This window comes from Neltuma alba, unplaced genomic scaffold, assembly GCF_004799145.2.
Source record: "Neltuma alba isolate B1F8T4 unplaced genomic scaffold, ASM479914v2 tig00011023_pilon, whole genome shotgun sequence".
Taxonomy (NCBI): Eukaryota; Viridiplantae; Streptophyta; class Magnoliopsida; order Fabales; family Fabaceae; genus Neltuma; species Neltuma alba.
The window spans coordinates 194,384-215,771 of NW_021635776.1; the positions used below are offsets into that span (position 1 = coordinate 194,384).

At 36.3% G+C, this 21,388-nt stretch overlaps 1 pseudogene; it reads left to right on the plus strand.

Annotated features, from left to right (window-relative positions):
• Window positions 1-18,649: 18,649 nt before the first annotated feature.
• On the plus strand, window positions 18,650-21,005 carry LOC114760813 (geraniol 8-hydroxylase-like; annotated as a pseudogene).
• The last annotated feature ends 383 nt before the right edge of the window (window positions 21,006-21,388 follow it).

Here is a 21,388-nt window from a genome sequence, read left to right on the forward strand (position 1 = left end):
CAAGTGGCTACTGGAATGTTGGTTGTCTAGATAGAGTAGATTGGAAGAGCAGTGACAACTGATTTTATTAGCGTATCTCAGCCTGCCATAGATATTCTTGAAATCTGCCAATTTGTTAGATGACTTCTAACTTTGTCCAATACATAATTATAAGTAGAGGAAGTGACTCGCTCATAATGTAAGGGGACGCCCAAATATTTGCCTAGGTTTGTTGTGCTTGTAAATCCTAGCGCCTCAGTTAGATGCGTGCTTCACATGTGGTTGACCTTCCTTGAAAAGAAAACCCTCATCTTATTGATGCTAACTTTCTGCCCTGAGGCTTTGCAGAAAATCTCAAGGCATTTTTTGATCACCGTTACTTGCCTCATACTTGCCTCTGCAAATAAAAGTAAGTCATCAACAAAAAATAAATGTGAGATAGGGGGACCTTCCTTACCCAATCTTATGGGCTTCCACCGCTTAGCGTTAATTTCTATTTGGATTAGGTGAGCTAGTTTCTCCATATAGATGACGAAGAGGTATGTGGATAGGGGGTGTCCCTGTCTTAGACCACGTTTGGGGTGAAATTGTTCAGCTTTACTGCCCTCCCAAAGTATCTGCATAGAGGGGGAAGAAATACAAACATATATGGCATTAATTAAATTATTTGGTATCTCAAGCTCATGAAGGCAATTTATACCGAAATCCCAACGGACACAATCATAAGCTTTTTCCAAGTCAATTTTAAGAGCCATGAATCCTTTTTTCCCATGCATGTTCCTCATAGAGTGTATCACTTCCTGAGCAACAATAATATTATCAGAGCTGGTTCTCTAAGGGAGGAAACTACATTGATTTGGCAATATAACCTGCGGGAGAAAATTTTTAATACGATTAGATATCACTTTGGTAATGATTTTATAGATAACATTATAGAGACTAATAGGACGAAAATCCCGGATGGATTCCGGATACTCCCATTTTGGAATGAGAACAAGGAAGGTTTGATTTATTTTCCGGATAGTAGATGGGTCCACAAAGGCGTCCTTGACCACTTGATTGACTGAACTCCTTAGGACATCCTATTGATTTTGAAAGAATAGAGCGTTTAAACCATCTAATCCGGGAGCCTTTAGAGCGCCCATACTGAAAAGGGTAGACTGAGCCTCTTCATTTTTAATATCACAATGGAGCTCGTCGATCATCGAGCTTTCCAAATAGGGAAGGATCTGCAAGAAACTGGGTAAGTTGGCTCCTAGTCTTCATTGTGAAAGAGATCAATGAAGTAACTGGTCGCAATCTATTTGATTTCATTAACATCATCCGTCTACTCATTCTTATCATTTTTAATGGCTTTAATTTTGTTTCTACATCTTCTGCCATTGGCACGAGCATAAAAGTATGTAGAATTCTTATCCCCTAAAGAATACCTGTTGCATTTCGCTTTCTGAGCCCACATGAGATCTTCCTTAATAAGAATGTCCTTTAGCTCCAGCCATAACCTTTTCTGTAACTGGTCAATAGAAGAGGGGTGGTTGGTCAACCCATAATTTCGTTTGATTCCTTCGAGCCTTCCTAGGATACGGCTTTTGGTACATCTGAGGTGGCCAAATCCATTGTAACTCCATCTATAGGCATCCATCATAAACTTCCTTATATTGTCTTCACAAGAAGCATTATTGTCCCAAGATGTATTAACCAATCTAGGAAAGTCTTCATGAAGGATCCAAGAAGTAACAAATCAAAAAGGATGTTCTTGCCTCTGGCTATGGTTATGGATATGACTTGAAGCGGAGAAGAGCACCGGATGATGGTCAGAGCCAAACAAGGGGAGGTGTTTAACAATAGCGTCTTGAAAACACTCCTTGAAAGCATTATTTGCCACCACTCAGTCTAGTCAGCTTTTGCAACCCTCTCTCTTCCAGGTATAGAATGGACCGTTGCAACCCAAGTCATTTAGAGCTAGATCTTCATACCAGCGACTAAAATCCCTATCCACAGAGGTAGGGTGCAGGGTGTTCGATCTATGTTTATGATGAAATAGAGTAGCACTGAAATCTCCTCTAGTATCCAAGGAGTATCATCATCAACTTGGATAGCCTTAAGTTCTTCCTAGAGTTGTCTACGCTTATTAACATTAGTGCTAGCATATATAGAAGTAACGTAGAGTTTCTCCGTGCCTTTTTTAATTAAAACATGGATGAACTGATCAGACTTCATTTCCATATTCAAGGAGGTGTTAGTGACATTCCAAGCTATCCAAATGCCCCTGCTACTCCTATTAGCATCAATGACTTCAAATTTATCAAAACCTAGTTTTTGACAGCAAGAACAAGCTTGGGATCCACTGCACTTTGTCTCAAGAGCGCTAGAAATTCAATGGAGTATCTCTTCTTCAATTCATTAACCAGCCTCGGTAACGCTTTGGAGCACGTACCCCTGCAGTTCCAGAAGAGGCAAATCATAAGTGAGCATTATGTAGGGAGACGATGCTTATAGGTCCCCGGGGTTCAGTTTATAGAATCTGGTTTGGAGCTTCTGCTTTTTGTTCCTCCAATAAAAGCACGATAGTTTGAGGTTTGGCGTCCCCCTCAAGCCCAGTAATATTCTAATAGTCCGTTTCCGCATTATTGCCTGCTTCAGTGTGGGAGAGGTTGGATGTATTGAGTCGTTCTTCCATTGGGCTATCCCCTGAGATTTGATGTATGGCTTGGAATGGGTTGGGGGAGTTTAAGAAGTGCCCACTGGAAGTTTGGGCTGATGCATTTAGAGGCCCAGACCTTGAAGGGGAAGTTGCAAAAGAAATCTCTTTGCCATAGGACTTTCTATCATCTTTGACTAACATATGTTGGCACATCGGGACCCATTTCTTCTGGTTACTAATTTCTTTGCCGAAGGGTCTTGTAGTTTTGACATTAGTTGCTGAAAAGGACAGCTTTTACTCCACGTGTATTGGAGTTGTATTCGTCGTATCTTCTTTCTCTTATGATTTGCTCTCAATGTTATGGAGTACGGCACTATTCCTTGTTTCTCGTTCATCGTAAACCCCTCGCGTGATTTTTTCATTTAATTGATTTGCAGCTCCTATGATTTCGGGATTCCCTGATTTGCGTCTGTGTGGCCATTAGACGAGGTTCCAAGCGCAAAACCCATCCTTCTGTGGTAGAGCTCCACCTACCTTTGCTCAAGGTTTGTTGGTCATTACCCTTGATCATTTTTCACCATGTGGCTTGGTTTCTTGCACCTCGACAAAATCAGCCGGTTGCTCCTCATTCACCTTTTGTTGCTTATCCTTATCTGTTTTGTTCTTGTCTTTTCGCAGATTTGCCGCTTTTGTGGGTTGTGCCGTGTTGGTGTCATATGAGGATTCGTTCTCAGGACAAGCGTCCTTATGATGACTAAATTTTCCACAGCAAAAACAGATAAGATGCAGCCCTTCATACTCGATGCGTCTTCTTGTGCCAAAAATATTGACCGCAGATTTCAGACGTTTCTTGGGATCGACTTCGACACATATTCTAGCGTATTGTCCACGTTCTCTTGTGTAGGTGGCACGGTCAATTTTCAGGGTCTGACCTAACAAAGAACCTATCTTCCTTAAACTCGCAGCGTTGAAGAATTCTAGAGGTAGTAGAGGGAGCCTGACCCACATTGCAATCTTCTTTTGTAGTTCAGCGTTCCAAGGATCAAAATTCGATCACCATCTTTGCACCACCAGATATCTATCAGAGACCATCCAGGGACCATTGTGATATATTCAGTTCATGTCCTCTTCATCATCGAAAGAAGCAACGAAGTACCCATTGTCAATGTCCCTTATGGTGACAGGATTGGTTGTCTTCCATTGGTGGGCTAAGCTAGTTCTTATAGCCCATAAGGGTATAGTCTTACCAAGGAGCTTCACTATGAGTGATTTTCTCCACAGGCTGCACCATTCCTCGTACTCCTCTTGGGTCACTTTTAGTGTTGGACAATCCTCGTCGTCAAGGTCACCATTTTCTTTTGAGGCCCCACCCTTGTCTCCTTCTTTTTCTTTGATGAAGTAGTTTTGGAGACCAGCAATGTGCTCTGCCCAGGCCTCATCAAAAATGCTTCTGCCTCTTTGATCTGTCGACACTGATTCATTAAGCCCCAATAGTGTGTCTCTGAAAGTTTTTCCTTTTCCTTCTTCGTCATCCTCTTTGTTCTGGTCTTCTTTTCTTGCCTAGGACCAAGGTCTAAATTTCTCCCTTGATCTCCTTGCGTTGTCGCCGCCTTCATCCATTCCTCCGTCGCTCCCTTCAGAGCGTTCTTCCATTCTTTTGTTGAAATATGTTAATCCAATGGTAGAAAAAGAAGAGAGAAGATGATAAAAAGGGACTAGGATGGGAAGTTGATGCATAGAGAAATAATAAAATATTGTCTCCCCATTACATCAAGCACCTCAGACCCGCCCCATCCTTCATATGCACTTTCTGGAGCGTAAACAGAGTGACAAAGATTGCTTAGAGTCAATGACAAATTGCACTAGTGCCAGTGCTACACTTCAGTAATACACTTGGAGATGGGGAGGAACTAGAGACATCCAAGGAAATGAGACGAGGAAGAAAGAAAGTGCTTCCTTGTATGCAAACCTGAATCAAAGCAGAGGTAAGAAAGCAGCGTCTTAGAGAGAGAAAGTGGAAGGAACACACCTCAAGTCATGGTTAACGTATTAAGATGATAGAAGAAGCTTGTGGGGGTGATGAAACTCCTTAATCACATTTTGCTTGTATAAAATAAATGGGAGTTTAGAAAAATTTTAACTGGAATTAATAGAAAAAAATGATATTTTGAGAGCCTTAATATTGTTTCAGATTGCAATTTTTTAGGGGCAAATTGGGAAAGTACTAAGCCAATTTTGGAGCAGTAAAATGTGGAGTTTTTGAAGAAAATCTGAAAGCAATTGTGCTGGCCAGCTGTATACAAAATTCAACTTGCATTGAGGGACACATGGGTAGTTCTTCTTTGCCCAAGAATTCAAGTTGAAAATGAAGTGTGGGGATCGAATGGAATTGGACGGAAATTAAAGAAAGAAGTGGGGGACCGGAGGATCTATGAAAATGATATATTATTATTAAAGAAGGAGAGATACACACGGGGGAAGGGGGACCACACGGCTTGACTTCATTCTTTTTCTAATTTTTCTCTCTCTCGTTTTCGGACTCTCTCACCTTCTCCGCCACATCTCCCACTTCGCACTGGTTCATCAATGGCGAAGCAAACTTCAGAGTCTGCAAGAACCACGCGTACAACCATGAGGAGCTAAATCTTCTTCTTCTTTGGGAGATTCAACCAAAGCTTGAGTCATGGAGCTTGAAAGGGAGTTTGCTCAGATTATTTCTTTTGGATTTGGAAATACTCTTCTCTGTTCAGGACGTGTGATTTCTGATCCTATTAGCTGAGTTTATGTACTTCTTTATGATTGTTAAATCAGGATTTCGAATGTGCTATGTGTTTAGGTGTCTAATGCTCTTTGTTTCAGAGTAGATTCAGTTGTGATATTTGATTTGCCCAAATCGGATTGTAACTGAGTTGATTAAAAACTTAATGGATACTATTAGTATTCATCTAGGAGCTCGGAATGCATTTCATGTTCTTAATCTGTGAAGGCATATTCAGATTTATCTTTCTAATCAATGCAAACGAAATATGAATAGGCAATGAAGGCTAGGGAATTCTTCGAAGGAAGTTTCTCAATTTGTTGATTTCAATTCTATTCTTTTGATACTCTGCTTCTAATCATTTTCTTTCTTATTCTACTCTTCAAAGGAATTTCTGAACCAACAATTTGCATAGGATAACTTTTCTTCAACTTAATTTGTTGAACACTCTTTTAACTGATTTTCAAGGAATCTTAGCTCCTCAAGAGATCGACCTAGGACTTGCACAATTACTACATATTTTTTGCAAACTAGAATTTTTGATAAGCTCCTACGACAGAGTCTATCAACTGGCGCCGTTGCCAGGGAGCTTTGTCTCCTTGGTTCTCAGTTGCTAGAGTGTTTTGTAATTTGCCTTGAATTTTGTTTGGTTAATGCTCGTGTTATTACTGTCTGAAGTTTAAAAAAAAAAGAAATAATAATAATAGTATTTTTTTCCCTCTTATTTCATTTGTTGGTCTATAGAATTTTTGCTTTTCAATCTGTTATAAAAAAAATTTCTGGTTTTTGTTTTGCTGTGATTCTGCTTAGAGTTGCATTATTTTAGAGATTCTGATTTTGCTGTCATTTAGTTTCATTGCTGCTATTTTCGAAAAAAAAGGGGAGAAAAGTTTATGACCAGAAATAGGGAACTTTTACCTTTAGATCCAGATCTTAATAAGACTTTAAGGGAATTGAAAAAGAGCAAACACGTAAGAACTGTAGGTTTGGAAAATAGGGAGGAAACATCTCACATAACACCCACTAGCCAATCAAGTGATTCTAATAATTTTTTTGACTCAGATTCTACTGCAGGTGAATTTATAGACAACCATTTCATTATGGCTCAAAGAAACAATGCAAATGAGGATGATACTAGAAGCATCAGAGACATAAACAATACTGCTGCCCATTGTACTCTTAAAGGTTTCTATGCCAATGCTGCAAATTTTGAAATCAAGGGATCATTGATTAGTGCTCTTCCAAGGTTTTATGGCCTGGCTGGGAATGATGCTTATCAGCATTTGGATACTTTATATTCAGTGTGTTCAGCCATGAAACCTCCTGAAGCTAAGTTGGAAGATGTGCTAATGAAGGTTTTTCATTTCTCACTAGAGGGAGGAGCTAAGGAATGGCTTCATACCCTACCTCAACATTATGCTACACTCACATGGGAACAATTGCAGAAAACTTTCTTAGACAAATATTTTCCAGCTTCACGTATCTCAAAGCTAAGAAAGGCCATTTATGGGATTTCACAAAGAGACCAAGAATCTTTGTATGACTATTGGACAAGGTATTTGACTCTTATTAATCGCTGTCCAAATCATCAGTGTAGTAAGTCAAACCTTGTGCAATATTTCTATGAAGGTTTACTGCCCTCTTATAAGATGATTATAGATGCTGCTGCAAATGGCTCTATTTTTGCTCTTACACCTAATAAGGCCTGGGAATTATTGGAGACTATGGCTAACAGCAATCAACAATTTTACACAAGAGATGCTGTAGGTGTTAGTGAAGTTACTACAGATAACTCTCAAGATATGTTGGTTCAGCTGTTGTCAAAAATGGATAAAAGGCTAGAAAGGCTGGAAAATGAAAGGCAACCGAAGGCTTGTAATGCTGTGAATACTTCCCAAGCTCTAGTGGGACCTTCTTGTAGTCACTGTGCATCACCTATGCATACTAGTGAGACCTGTCCTGCACACTATGAAGACCTAGCAGCCATGTATCCAAATAGACCAAATCAGTTTCAACAAAGAAATCCCTTTTCCAATACATACAATGAAGGATGGAGAGATCATCCAAATTTGAGATGGAGAGAAGGAGGGGAAAGGGCATCTCAAGGGCTGAATAGGTTTCAAGAGAGTAGAAATTCTGCAGAAAATCAAAGGGCTGTGGTACCTCTACAAGGAGCTTCGTCATCAAAGAATGATGAGAATTTGACCAAGATATTGTCAACTATGGAAGAATTGGGGTCTAAATTGGATTGTACAAATGCAGTGAGTAATTCTAGGTTTGCTGCCTTGGAGAATAAGTTTGATCAGTGGGAGACAAAGTCATCAAATCTGAATACTTTTGTTACACAAATAGCTAATACACTCAATGAAGTTCAAGCAAAAATTGGAGGTGCACTACCATCTAATACTGTAATCAATCCAAAGTCCTTAAATGCTATAACATTGAGAAGTGGAAAGCAAGTGAAATTTGCCACTGATGACAAGGAGGATTATAATTCTCAAAATGCTGCCCACTTTGATGAAGGAGAGAGTGATTGTGAAGAAGGCTGTATGAAAGAGAATAGTGCTCAGGGACATTTATTAAAGTCTGAAAGTGGAAAGGAGAATCAATTACGATCAAGGGCAACAAAGAGGATAAATAAATCTGATATGGATGAAGTTGAAGATTCTGAACATCAAACTTGCACACATCACCACTTCAGTAAGGATGAGGGAACTGTCACAGAAGAAAAGGAGCAGCAACTGAAGAGGAAAAATAAGGAGCAATTAGACTCTACTGCATCTGAAGCTGTCCAGAATTTAGAAAAAGAGGTGAGAATTTCAGAACTTCCATTTCCTAATTCCTTTCTACTTAATAAAAAAATTTCAAATGAAAAATTAGAAAAAGAGGCTTTGAATTTGTTTAGCAAGCTAGAAGTCAATGTTCCATTGCTGGATTTCTTGAAAAGCATGCCTAAATACATGAGATTCTTGAAGGATTTGTGCACTAATAAAAGAAAATGTAAACCTAATGAGATGGTGCAGATTGGTTCTAGTGTTTCAGCTTTATTCAAGCCACAAATTCCTGTAAAGTGTGCTGATCCTGGAGCATTTAGTATTCCTTGTACCATAGGTAAATTGAACATTGCTAGTGCCCTTTTAGACTTAAGGGCAGCAATCAATGTAATGCCTATGTCTATCTACACATCTTTAGGCATTGATTCTATTAAAAATACTAGCATGATTGTTCAGTCAGACAGAACCACTAGAAAACCTTTTGGACTGTTAGAAGACATATTAGTAAAGGTAAAAGATTTGGTTTTTCCAGTAGATTTTTATGTCCTTGACATGTCACGTGAGTCAGTCTTTGAAGGACCTTTAATCTTGGGAAGACCATTTCTTTGAACAGCAAATACAGTCATTAGCATGAAGGATGGGTATATTACAATGGAAGTAGGTGATCATGTAATCAAATTTAATGTCTATGAAGCAATGAGACACCCTTTTGAGGATTATTCTCTTCTTGATCTAAGGGTTATTGATGTTTTCATTGATGAATCTGTTGCTAAACATGCATTGACATTGTGTGATGAAGATAATTTGGAAATAGTAGAACCGGAATTGACTACAACTGAGATTGATTCCTTCTTCTTCTCTGATTATTTTTTGGACAACATTGATGACGTGTGTAGTATTAGCCAACTCTCGGTTGATAGCTCACTTTCCATCTCGCAGTCTTTTTCTTTTGATACTACTTCTTTTATTAGTGCCACTAACTCTTTACTTTCAAGTGATGATTGTGGAAGACAAATTTTAGCTGAGTTTGCAGAGGCTGAATCTATTGCAAAGAATGAGTTGAAAGACTTTAAAGCCTCTTGTGATGAAGTTTTAAAAGATGTTGTCATGGATGATTTGGACAAGGATAAGCAAGCAATTGTTTCAACAAGAGATGATGTTAATGACAAGTCTACATTAGAGCTACCTCTAGCACTGTGTTTAGAGAAAACCCAATCTGATTTAATGCTTGATTTAAATTCTAAAGTTCATTTCAAACTATTAAACACTTTTATGATTTACTTTCTGAATTTGTTTTAGGTCCAGAACAGTTTAAGGAGCAATTGGAGTTTGCCTCTGATGAAGTTTATTCTAAGAAGCAAATCAGTAGCAGAGGCATCAATAAGAAAACTAAACAGGACCTGAATGTTTTAAATTGGTTACATTCATTTGAGTTTGATTCTCCTCTAGATCACTTACTTGCTGTTTCTGATCTGAACAGGGTGAAAAAGTTTCCAGAACAGATGAAGACTTGGGTAGGAGCTTTGGAACCGCAAGAACTGATTCCATCAGTCATCAAACCACCAGATTTGGATCTTAAACCTTTACCTTCTAATTTGAAATATGTGTTTCTGGCTGAAAACAATAAATTGCCTGTTATAGTAGCTAATTCACTATCTGAATTTGAAGAGCAACAATTAGTCACAGTTCTGAAAAAAAATATGAGAGCTATAGGCTGGTCTTTAGCTGATATTCCAGGCTTAAATGCTTCCATTTGTACCCATAGAATCTTATTAACAAAAGGTGCTAAGCCTATAAGACAGCCACAAAGAAGATTAAACCCCTTAATTCTTGAAGTGGTCAAAAAGGAAGTGACTAAGCTACTTAGTGCAGGAATTATATACCCTATTTCAGATAGTGAATGGGTTAGTCCAGTGCATGTAGTACCCAAAAAAAGTGGCATAACTGTAATAAAAAATGAGAAAAATGAATTAATACCCACTAGGGTGCAAAATTCATGGAGGGTATGTATTGACTACAGAAAATTAAATGATGCAACAAGAAAAGATCACTTTCCTTTACCTTTTATTGACCAAATGCTTGAAAAGCTAGCTGGAAAAACTAACTATTGTTTTCTTGATGGATTTTCAGGTTATTTCCAGATTCCTATAGCACCTGAAGATCAAGACAAGACAACTTTTACTTGTCCTTATGGGACCTTTACCTATCGAAGGATGCCCTTTGGGCTATGCAATGCTCCAGGAACATTTCAAAGGGCTATGATGGCCATATTTCATGAGTTTTTGGGGTCATCCATGGAAGTTTTCATGGATGACTTCACTGTGTATGGTGATGACTTTAATTCTTGTTTAGAAAATCTGGATAAGATTTTAGCTAGATGTATAGAGAAGAACCTCATCTTAAATTTTGAAAAGTGCCATTTTATGGTTGAACAAGGCATAGTGTTAGGGCATCTTGTTTCTAGGAATGGCATAGAAGTAGATAAAGCAAAAATAGAAGTTATATCATCTTTACCATATCCTAAAACCTTGAAAGAGCTTAGGTCTTTTCTTGGTCACTGTGGTTTTTATAGAAGATTTGTGAAAGACTTTAGTAAAATTGCCTCTCCACTATCTAAACTTTTGCAAAAAGATGCTGATTTCAATTTTGATGAGGAATGTAAAATTGCATTTGATAATCTGAAGAATATGCTTGTTTCACCACCCATACTCACTGCACCAAATTGGGACTTTCCATTTGAGTTGTCTTGTGATGCCTCTCATGCTGCAGTAGGTGCCATGTTAAGTCAAAAGATTGATAAACTGTCCAAAGTAATTTCTTATGCTTCAAAAACTTTAGATAATGCTCAAATGAATTATACAACAACCGAAAAAGAGCTTTTTGCTATTGTGTTTGCTTTGGACAAGTTTAGAGCTTATCTTATTAATTCTAAGGTGGTTATATATACTGATCATTCTGCTATTAAATTTTTGTTTAAGAAACCACAATCAAAACCAAGGTTGTTAAGGTGGATGCTTCTATTGCAAGAGTTTGATGTTGACATTAGAGATAGAAGTGGAGCAGAAAATACTGTTGCTGACCATTTAAGTCGTTTACCACCTGGAACTCAGGGAGTTTATGCTCCTGACATAACCTGTGATGATTTTCCAGATGCTGTTTTGCTTGCTTTAGCAGTTAAGGAACCATGGTATGCAACCATGGTTAATTACCTAGCTACTGGACTGATCCCATCTTCTTTGTCTCGTTTTCAGGTACAGAAAATTAAAAGCGAAGCTAAATATTATGTGTGGGATCCTCCTTTATTGTGGAGATTATGTAATGATCAGATTATCAGGAGGTGCGTTCCAGATGAGGAGTTTGAAGGTATCATATCAGCCTGTCACTCACTATCTTGTGGTGGTCACTTCAGTGGTAAGAAAACAGCCAGAAAGGTTTTAGAAGCTAGATTTTATTGGCCTACTGTTTTTAAGGATTGCTATGAGTATTGTAAAACTTGTGATATATGCCAAAGATTTGGTGGTTTAAGTAAAAGACATGAAATGCCCCTTCACCTATGTTATTTTGTGAAATATTTGAGGTTTGGGGAATTGACTTCATGGGCCCATTCCCTTCTTCTATGGGTTTTATCTACATCTTATTAGCTGTTGATTACCTCTCAAGGTGGGTAGAAGCTGTTCCAATTAAGAAAGATGATGCAGCCACAGTTTCTAAATTCCTCAAATCTCATATATTTACAAGGTTTGGAGTCCCTAGAGCCATAGTAAGTGATAGAGGGACACATTTCTGTAATAAGGTTGTGGATGGATTACTTGCAAAATATGGAGTTGTTCATAAAATGTCTACACCTTATCATCCCCAATCTAATGGACAAACTGAAATTTCTAATAGGGAAGTGAAGCAAATTTTGGAAAAGATAGTTAAACCCTCTAGAAAAGATTGGAGTAGCAAGTTAAATGATGCTTTATGGGCTTATAGGACAGCATACAAAACCCCTATAGGAATGTCTCCATATAGGCTTATCTATGGAAAATCTTGTCATCTCTCGGTTGAGATTGAACATAGGGCATTTTGGGCAGTAAAAGCTTGTAACATGGACTTTGAATCTGCTGCAACAGAAAGACAACTCCAGCTGCAGGAATTAGAGGAAATTCGATTAGAAGCCTATGAAAACTCAAGGTTGTATAAAGAGAAAACTAAGGCTATTCATGATAGGGGTATCCTAAGGAAACATTTCACTGTGGGAGATAAAGTTCTCTTGTTTAGGGCCAGATTTAAATTTAAGCAAGGGAAATTAAAAACAAGATGGGATGGTCCTTATAAGGTTACTAAAGTTCACAATTTTGGCATGATTGAATTGTTGGATGAAGAGAGTGGCAGGAGCATGAAAGTTAATGGACATTTGCTGAAGTTGTACCATGAGAATTTGGAGCCTCCTTGATTAGGTTGCTTCTTTCCCTCATTAACTTTTCTTTATTTCTATAATTGTTGTGCTTTGTGCTTGTGCTTTTGTTTTTGTTTTTTTTCTTTTCTGGAGATAAGTGTGGGGGGGAGAGAGGCAATACTAGTAGAAGGTAACATAGTTGTTATTACATCTGTGTGAACTCCTTTCTTGATTTTGTTCAGCTTTGGCTTTACTGATTGTATTGAGGACAATACAATAGCCAAGTGTCTGTATAATTAGTACAAAAGGAGTGAGTATTCATAGCATGAAAGTTAGTCCATTGTGCAATTTTCTCCTGTTAATGGGCTGAAAGGAATTACCTTCATGGAAGGAATTTTGGGCCTATAATTGCTTTTAAATATTGAGTGACACTCTCTAGTACTAAGTTTCTCTAGAACTTGTCCCAACTCTTGATTGAGGCCACATATATACATTTGATGAAGTGTAAATGACAGAGGCATTCTTTTTCTAAACCCATTCAGACCCAACACAAACTAAAAACACTTTAATCCCTTGCTAACCACTTTGAGCCATTCATTCTCCTTCTTTCTCCATAACTGACCAAATTGAGTTGATGGCATCTTATTTTGTTTAAATAAGAGTTAGGTGTATAACTTGAATTTAGTGGATTATACTTGGGTTCATGAATATTTGAAGTATAGTTAGGCATGCCGTGTTAAAAAAAATATAGAAAAAAAAAAAGAAAAAAAAAAAGAGAGAAAGAAAGAGAAGAAACAAAATAGAGAAAAAAATTGAAAAAAAAAAAAAGAAAAAAAAGAACAAAAAAAAGAAGAAGAAAAAAAGAGAGAGAAAAAGGATTCTGGAAATAGAAAGCAATAAAAATACTAGCAGTAGTGTGTTGTTAGTAAATACCCAAGTTGGAGTAATTTTGTAAAAAAAAAATGAAGAGAAAAATTGGTTTATTGAGATTTATATTTCCTTAGATTGCATATGAGCTTGATTTGGTCAGATTTGCAAATTGCTTCCATTTCCATCTTAGCCTTTCCAACATTACAACCTATCACAAGTCCTCTTGATACATGGATTTAATGTTTCAGGGTGGTGGAGATATTAGAGTTTTGACAAGCTTATAGTAGGACTTAGACTGTGAGAGAGGAGTGAAATAACCCTTATACAAAAGAGAGGAGAGAAACACTTTTCCCTTGTGAGTCCTGGATGCCCATTACTAGTAAAACCATTGCTCTTTAGACTGGTTATTACGCTGTGAATGGTTGCACCTTGGTTGCTGATTATTAAGGAAAGGATAATGTGGTTAATGAACTCATGTCTGGGAATGTCATTGAGTTAATCATTGAAAACTGAACTATTACTTGAGTTTGATTTGCCCAGGAGTGCAAAGCTTTAGTGTGGGGGAATTTGATGAAACTCCTTAATCACATTTTGCTTGTATAAAATAAATGGGAGTTTAGAAAAATTTAACCGGAATTAATAGAAAAAAATGATATTTTGAGAGCCTTAATATTGTTTCAGATTGCAATTTTTTAGGGGCAAATTGGGAAAGTACTAAGCCAATTTTGGAGCAGTAAAACGTGGAGTTTTTGAAGAAAATCTGAAAGCAATTGTGCTGGCCAGCTGTACACAAAATTCAACTTGCATTGAGGGACACGTGGGTAGTTCTTCTTTGACCAAGAATTCAAGTTGAAAATGAAGTGTGGGGACCGAATGGAATTGGACGGAAATTAAAGAAAGAAGTGGGGGACCGAAGGATCTATGAAAATGATATATTATTATTAAAGAAGGAGAGATACACACGGGGGAAGGGGGACCACACGGCTTGACTTCATTCTTTTTCTAATTTTTCTCTCTCTCGTTTTCGGACTCTCTCACCTTCTCCACCACATCTCCCACTTCGCACTGGATCATCAATGGCGAAGCAAACTTCAGAGTCTGCAAGAACCACGCGTACAACCATGAGGAGCTAAATCTTCTTCTTCCTTGGGAGATTCAACCGAATCCTGAGTCATGGAGCTTGAAAGGGAGTTTGCTCAGATTATTTTTTTCTGGATTTGGAAATACTCTTCTCTATTCAAGACGTGTGATTTCTGATCCCATTAGCTGAGTTTATGTACTTCTTTGTGATTGTTAAATCAGGATTTCGAATGTGCTATGTGTTTAGGTGTCTAATGCTCTTTGTTTCAGAGTAGATTCAGTTGTGATATTTGATTTGCTCAAATCAGATTGTAACTGAGTTGATTAAAAACTTAATGGATGCTGTTAGTATTCATCTAGGAGCTCTGAATGCATTTCATGTTCTTAATCTGTGAAGGCATATTCAGATTTATCTTTCTAATCAATGCAAACGAAATATGAATAGGCAATGAAGGCTAGGGAATTCTCCGAAGGAAGTTTCTCAATTTGTTGATTTCAATTCTATTCTTTTGATACTCTGCTTCTAATCATTTTCTTTCTTATTCTACTCTTCAAAGGAATTTCTGAACCAACAATTTGCATAGGATAACTTTTCTTCAACTTAATTTGTTGAACACTCTTTAATTGATTTTCAAGGAATCTTAGCTCCTCAAGAGATCAACCTAGGACTTGCACAATTACTACATATTTTTTGCAAACTAGAATTTTGATAAGCTCCTACGAGCATTTTTTTTTCATTGCATGAATGTTAATTTGATTTAAAGAAAGGCAGTTGTTGAATTTGAAATGTTTTCATTCGTTTTGTTTTTTGGGTTAAGATACAAATTTGCTTTGGAAGTTTTACTTAAAAGTGTTAGTCACTCAGAAGATTTTTTGGGTACAAATTTGTCTTGAAAGTTTAAAATCGTAGTAACATTGTTCCTTACCATTAAAAATATTAACGATTAATGTTACTATTTTAATTATTAACGTTAATTTTTAACAGTTTATTAGGAGGCAAAATTTTTACAATTTTAAATTTTTGGACAATTTTGCGCCCAAAAAACTCCTAGGTATCTAGTGCCTGCTCTTAAGTAAAATCTTTTGGGACAAATTTGCATCTTATTAACCTTTTTTTTAGGGGAGTTTATAGAGGTGTTAAAATGCTACAATAGATGAGGTATTTAAGTGTTAAATGAATTAAATGCTAACTTGGTGTAAAACATAAGTGTGATCTTGCTGTATGAAGATGAATACTTGTTGGTTTAGATGTTGGAAGCTTAAATTAAAGAAGATGCCATTGTTTTGGAGCACCATGATATGACACAAGTGTCTCAAATTATTAAATCATACATGATATATATATATATATATATATATTTGTGTGTGTGCGTGCGTGCTCTCTTAGAGGATTCTATATTATGTTTAGTAATATTTAAGTTTGGTTTAAAAGTTATTATCGATGCTCTAAATTTACATAATGAAAATGAAAGGCTGTTTGATATTTTAAGAGGAATTAAAGCGAACAAATGTTAATAAGGATTGCTGTCCGAATTTTTAAAAGGTTTTGGTAAGCTCATAAGCCAACTAAATATGTTAATAAGGACTGAGATTTTATATTTATGATTAAATTGAATGTCAAATTAGTTCTTAGATTAAGGATTAGGTCATAATATGGTTTTAGTTATGTTTAGTGTTTAAGGTTGGGCTGCTCATAGAACATAATTTCTGAGTGCAGAAATTTGAAGAAATGCCATTGTTTTTAAGTGTTTCTAACATGGGATAATTGTAGTTGATGAATCACAAACACGAGTGACTGGTGGCAATGAGATGATTAAATTTTATAAACTGTTCTCCTATATGCCCCCTTTTGGACAGCGATGTTTGGCTAAGAAAAATTAAGTTCCTTTCTTCTTTTGAATTTAAGCTTTTCATTGTTCCTAGAAAAGAAATTTGCAAGATAAAAGACAAAAAGGCAAGAAAATCGAAGAGAAAAACAAAGCTTGAGAGCTAATTGCAAGGGGCAATAACTTGGGGATATGAGAGAGATTTATTTTGTTATTAAAATATATCAATATATGTATGTTGACGTTCCCCTACACACATGCAATTTATAGATTTTGATTTGTGCCCAAGCCCCTTCAAGAAAGCAACAGGAAAGAACTCAAAGGGCAAAGTGTTTTGGTGGAACATCTCCATCCTTTCCTCTTCGCTCCTGAACTTTGTCATGGCGTTATCTGAACCCGATAGATCTGCAGATGTGTTGCCTTGACGTCGTCTTCATTGCCAGCACAAAACCAAGCCTTTGGGTCAAGTTTTTGCTAAGCATAGATATCTTCTTATTAGATGTAATTCTGTTTGAAATATTATTAGGTACTAAATATGAGCACCTCTTTTAATTAAAATTTGAACCTTGATTTACTACGTTATGGTCTTTTCCACTAGACTTAATCCCCCAAGGTGCCTTTGGGTCAAGTTAATTAATTGGAAGGTCAAAGCAGAAATGATGAAGAAGCCCAAGAAATAGGTTGGGAGAAGAAATTCGGGAGATAGGTGTGACATGGCATAAAAAAATGGCGCTCTGGTAGCTTGGGGATTGAATTGTTCTATTATTTTTAATATTTTAGGGGTAAAATTACACTTAAAAATATTTTAGGATGCCAAGTGTACCTCAAGAAATAATTTAGGGTGGTTGGGGCGTCTTAATTCTTATAATGTTTGTGTGTGGATGTAGTTCTAGATAGATTGAGTTGTTAGGATTTGATGAGATATTTAATTATGTAGATTTCATTCTATAGATTCTTTGAGATACGCACAATTGTGTGTGTGTGGGGGGGGGGTGTGGGGCTCAGCTCACAGTAAATGAAAGGCCTTGAATCATTCTTTTCAATATTTTATATACCTCGTTGCAACAAATATAATTTGAATTCTCTCTGAAACCAAATAGCGAATATTCATGCGCGAATTATATTTACATGAGTATTGATTTTTGACTTACTGTATTGGTTTTTTGATTTTTTTATAAATGAATCTAGATATTTAGTAAATTTAGTTGCATATCTGTTAATTTAAATAATTCCAAATTTTATTATTACATATCATTTCATGTCAATAAAATATGTGACATATATAATCCTTTTTATGAACAAGTAGTTGAAGACTTCAAATGAATCAAATTAATAGAGGCAGGCAAATTTTTTTTTTTTGGGTGAATGGCGTCTTCGCTCTTCAGTTATGACATCATTATTACACAAGGGTGATGGTAGGTTAGGTTCGGTGCTGATTGTCATGTGTTTATAGTTGTTTAGATTTAATGTTTTTAATTTAGGATTAATACAAACTTTGATATTTCAAGTTTGCTCTCATTTTAGTTTTAGTCCCTTAAGTTTTAAACTATAAATTTTGGTCCCTCTAGAGGCAAAATGGTCCAAGTTTATAATAAAATTTCATTATTAATATAAGAGCTGGTTGAGAGTTTATTTTGATCTTAGTTATCATATCTCAATCTATTTTGTCTTCCAAATCTATAATATTTCCTCAAAATACTTCTATTGATTGTAAGGGTTAGTTCTAATTCACATGTTTAAATGGAATGGTTTAAGAAAGTCAACACATACTATCTCTAGTCCTTAATATAATAATCAGTTAACTAATTTGGAGAGATTAAAAAAGTTACTAAATTATTTTAAAATATTTATTTTTATCTTTTTTCTCCAAACTAATCTACCTCACTTATAAATTGATATATAATCTACTTATACATATAAATATTTTAGAGAGATTATGTAACATATGTTATAATTAAATAATCTAATAACTTCTTTAATCTTTTCAAATTAATTAACTGGATTTTATATTAAAGACGGATGTAGTATTTGTTACAAAAAACCAACTTAACTAATTTTCTTAATATCATCAAATTAATTATCTAAGTGCGAGGCAGCATTGTATTTCTTGGCATGTGTTTATCATTGTTTATATTTAATGTTTTTAATTTATACTAGTTTCATTAAAAAAATAAAATTACTTTTGTGATTTTGTCGTTATTCCCTCTTTTTTGTGTTTGGGCGAGCCAGCGAAAAGACATCACAAAGAAATTTCCTAGTGGAATGAGGACCCTACGAAGAAAAGAATGACTCTTCTTTAAATAGATTAGTGGTTAGCCAAAGGAAAATAACTGAAGAAGCCATGGACAACCCATCAACACTACTACTCCTGATTCTAACTTGCGTTCTCTTTGCATCCTTTTTCATCTTCCTCTCATTCACCAAACTAGCAGCGTCTAACAAATCTCTCAAACTTAGAGAAGATCATTTAGACTCAGTTCACAAGCATTACTCAACTTCGTCTATCTCATCATCATCTTCACACAAGTTCCCACCAGGGCCTCGTCCCTACCCTATCATTGGAAACATCTTAGAGGTTGGCTCAACCCTCTCTTATCTATCACAAACCTCTCCAAATCTTATGGACCCATTATGTCACTCAAGTTAGGCACAAGAACCATCATAGTAATCTCTTCTCCAGAAGTAGCCAAAGAAGCTTTTCAAAAACACGACGTAGACTTCTCTAGTCGAACATTTCCAGACAATGCTCGAGCTCTCGACCACCACAAACTCTCTGTGGCATGGATTCCTATTTCATCTCAATGGAGAGCCCTTAGACGAGCTTGTGTTACAAATATATTTTCCACTGGGAAGCTGGAATCTACCCAATATCCACGTCAAAGTAAGGTTAGAGACTTAATCAATCATGTCCATGAATATTTCATTAAAGGTGAGGCTATAGATCTTGCTGAGGCTGCCTTTACCACAATTCTCAATTCAATATCCAACATGCTTTTCTCTATGGATTTTGCTTGTTATGGTTCTGATAAGAGTCAAGAGTATAAGAAGTTGGTGATTGGGATTGGGCATGAAACTGGAAGGGCTAATGTTTCTGATCTTTTTCCTGTTTTGAGCTTTTTGGATCCCCAAGGCATTCGTGCCAGGACAACATCCCACTATAAAAAGTTATATGAGCTTTTTGATGATATTTTGAAAGAGAGATTGAGTTTCAGAGGTTCAAACATGGAGTCCAAAGATTACAATGATGTGTTGGATTCATTTTTCGATCTCATCCAAGACGATTCTTCACAATTGAGCCGTGCTGATGTTATTCATTTATTTCTAGTAAGTATTATATTTAAATTTAATTTGAATAGTCATCTCCTAAATAAGTTAACTTCAATAGGTTTTTCTTTTCTATAACTCACTTTGAAAATAATTTTCTGTACATAAATGACTTCTTTTATCAAAATTGTTGAAGGTTGTTAAAAGAAGTAACATACATTACAAGATTGATTTGTTCATTTAGCATTTAATTTATTAAGAAAGAGAGAATGAACGAAAGTAATTTCTTCCCTTTCCTTTCGTATAATTATTTTATCATATAGTCTACGTACTCAGATATCATTTTATATAATTCCTAGTCAAACTATTATTCATATGACAAATTAAAACATCTTCTTGAGCAAGTTAAGTTTGTTGATCAAGGTGGTTCCAAAATTCATAGCGAGCTGTTAGCGATTGTTTTTTCAAAACGAAAGTGCCCTTTTAAGTAACTGCCTTAATTTTTAATTACACTTCTTGCACCATCTGTGGCATGAAAGTCAAAAGAAATAGAACCTTCGATTTTTTCTTTAACAAAATTGAGCGGGTAATACTTATCAAATGCTCATCCTCTTAAGCCATGCCAACATCTTATGAATAAAGAAAGACACAAAGTGATGAGTGAGTCACCATGTTTAATAATAGTCAATAATAGTCTAACTTAATCATTTTACTTGATATATTTTCAGGATTTATTTGTGGGAGGGATAGACACAGCATCGAGCACACTGGAATGGGCAATGGCAGAATTAATACGAAACCCTGAAAAAATGGCAAAAGCCAGAACAGAACTGCAACAAGTTCTCGGCAGAAATATTGTGAAACTTGAAGAGTCTATGGTCTCAAAGTTACCTTTCTTACAAGCAATAATAAAAGAGACCTTACGACTACACCCACCAGCACCATTTCTACTACCCCACAAAGCAGATTGTGATGTAGAGTTATGTGGCTTTTTAGTGCCAAAAAATGCACAGATTCTTACAAATGTGTGGGCAATGGGAAGAGACCCAAGCATATGGAGTGAACCTAATTTATTTCTCCCCGAGAGGTTTTTGGAAAGTGAGATTGATTTTAAGGGTAGTGATTTTGAGCTTATTCCGTTTGGTGCTGGAAGGAGGATGTGCCCTGGCTTGCCCTTAGGTTTTAGGATTGTTAGCTTTATGTTGGCCTCTCTTATCTATTACTTTGATTGGAAGGTCCCAGGTGGGCTAAAGCCACAAGACATGGATATGAGTCAAAACTATGGGATTACGGTACATAAGGCTCAACCTCTAAGAGCTATTCCTGTCAAAGTGTAGTTGTAATTTATTGCTTTCATCTCATGAAGATCAGATAATGTTGATAAAAAGCTTGTGATGCTTGTTGATGCAATAAATCATTTGTGTTTCTTGAGTCAGGGTGATCATGGAATTTAATAACTTGAGTTGTCAATATATATATTGCTTTCAATTACACACACAGACGTCATCAACTCCCCTAGAAATGGTTAGTTCTACTGTAAAATAAGCTTTCACGTCGCCTTTTATATATTGGCAAGATAAAAACGGTCTGGAAAAAAGTGATCGCATTATATTTTTGTAATTTGGTTGAAGTCTAATAACTCATCAAAGGTAAAAACGGATTAAAAAAGACTAACCCCTTGTTTGGATTGAGTTTTCTCTTGCTTGGATAGGAGAGAAAATATGGAAGCAAGGAAAAGTGGGAAAGAAAATAAGGTGGGCTCTATGCCTCATTTTTACTTCACATATAGAGAGATCTGGGAAAGAAAACAAG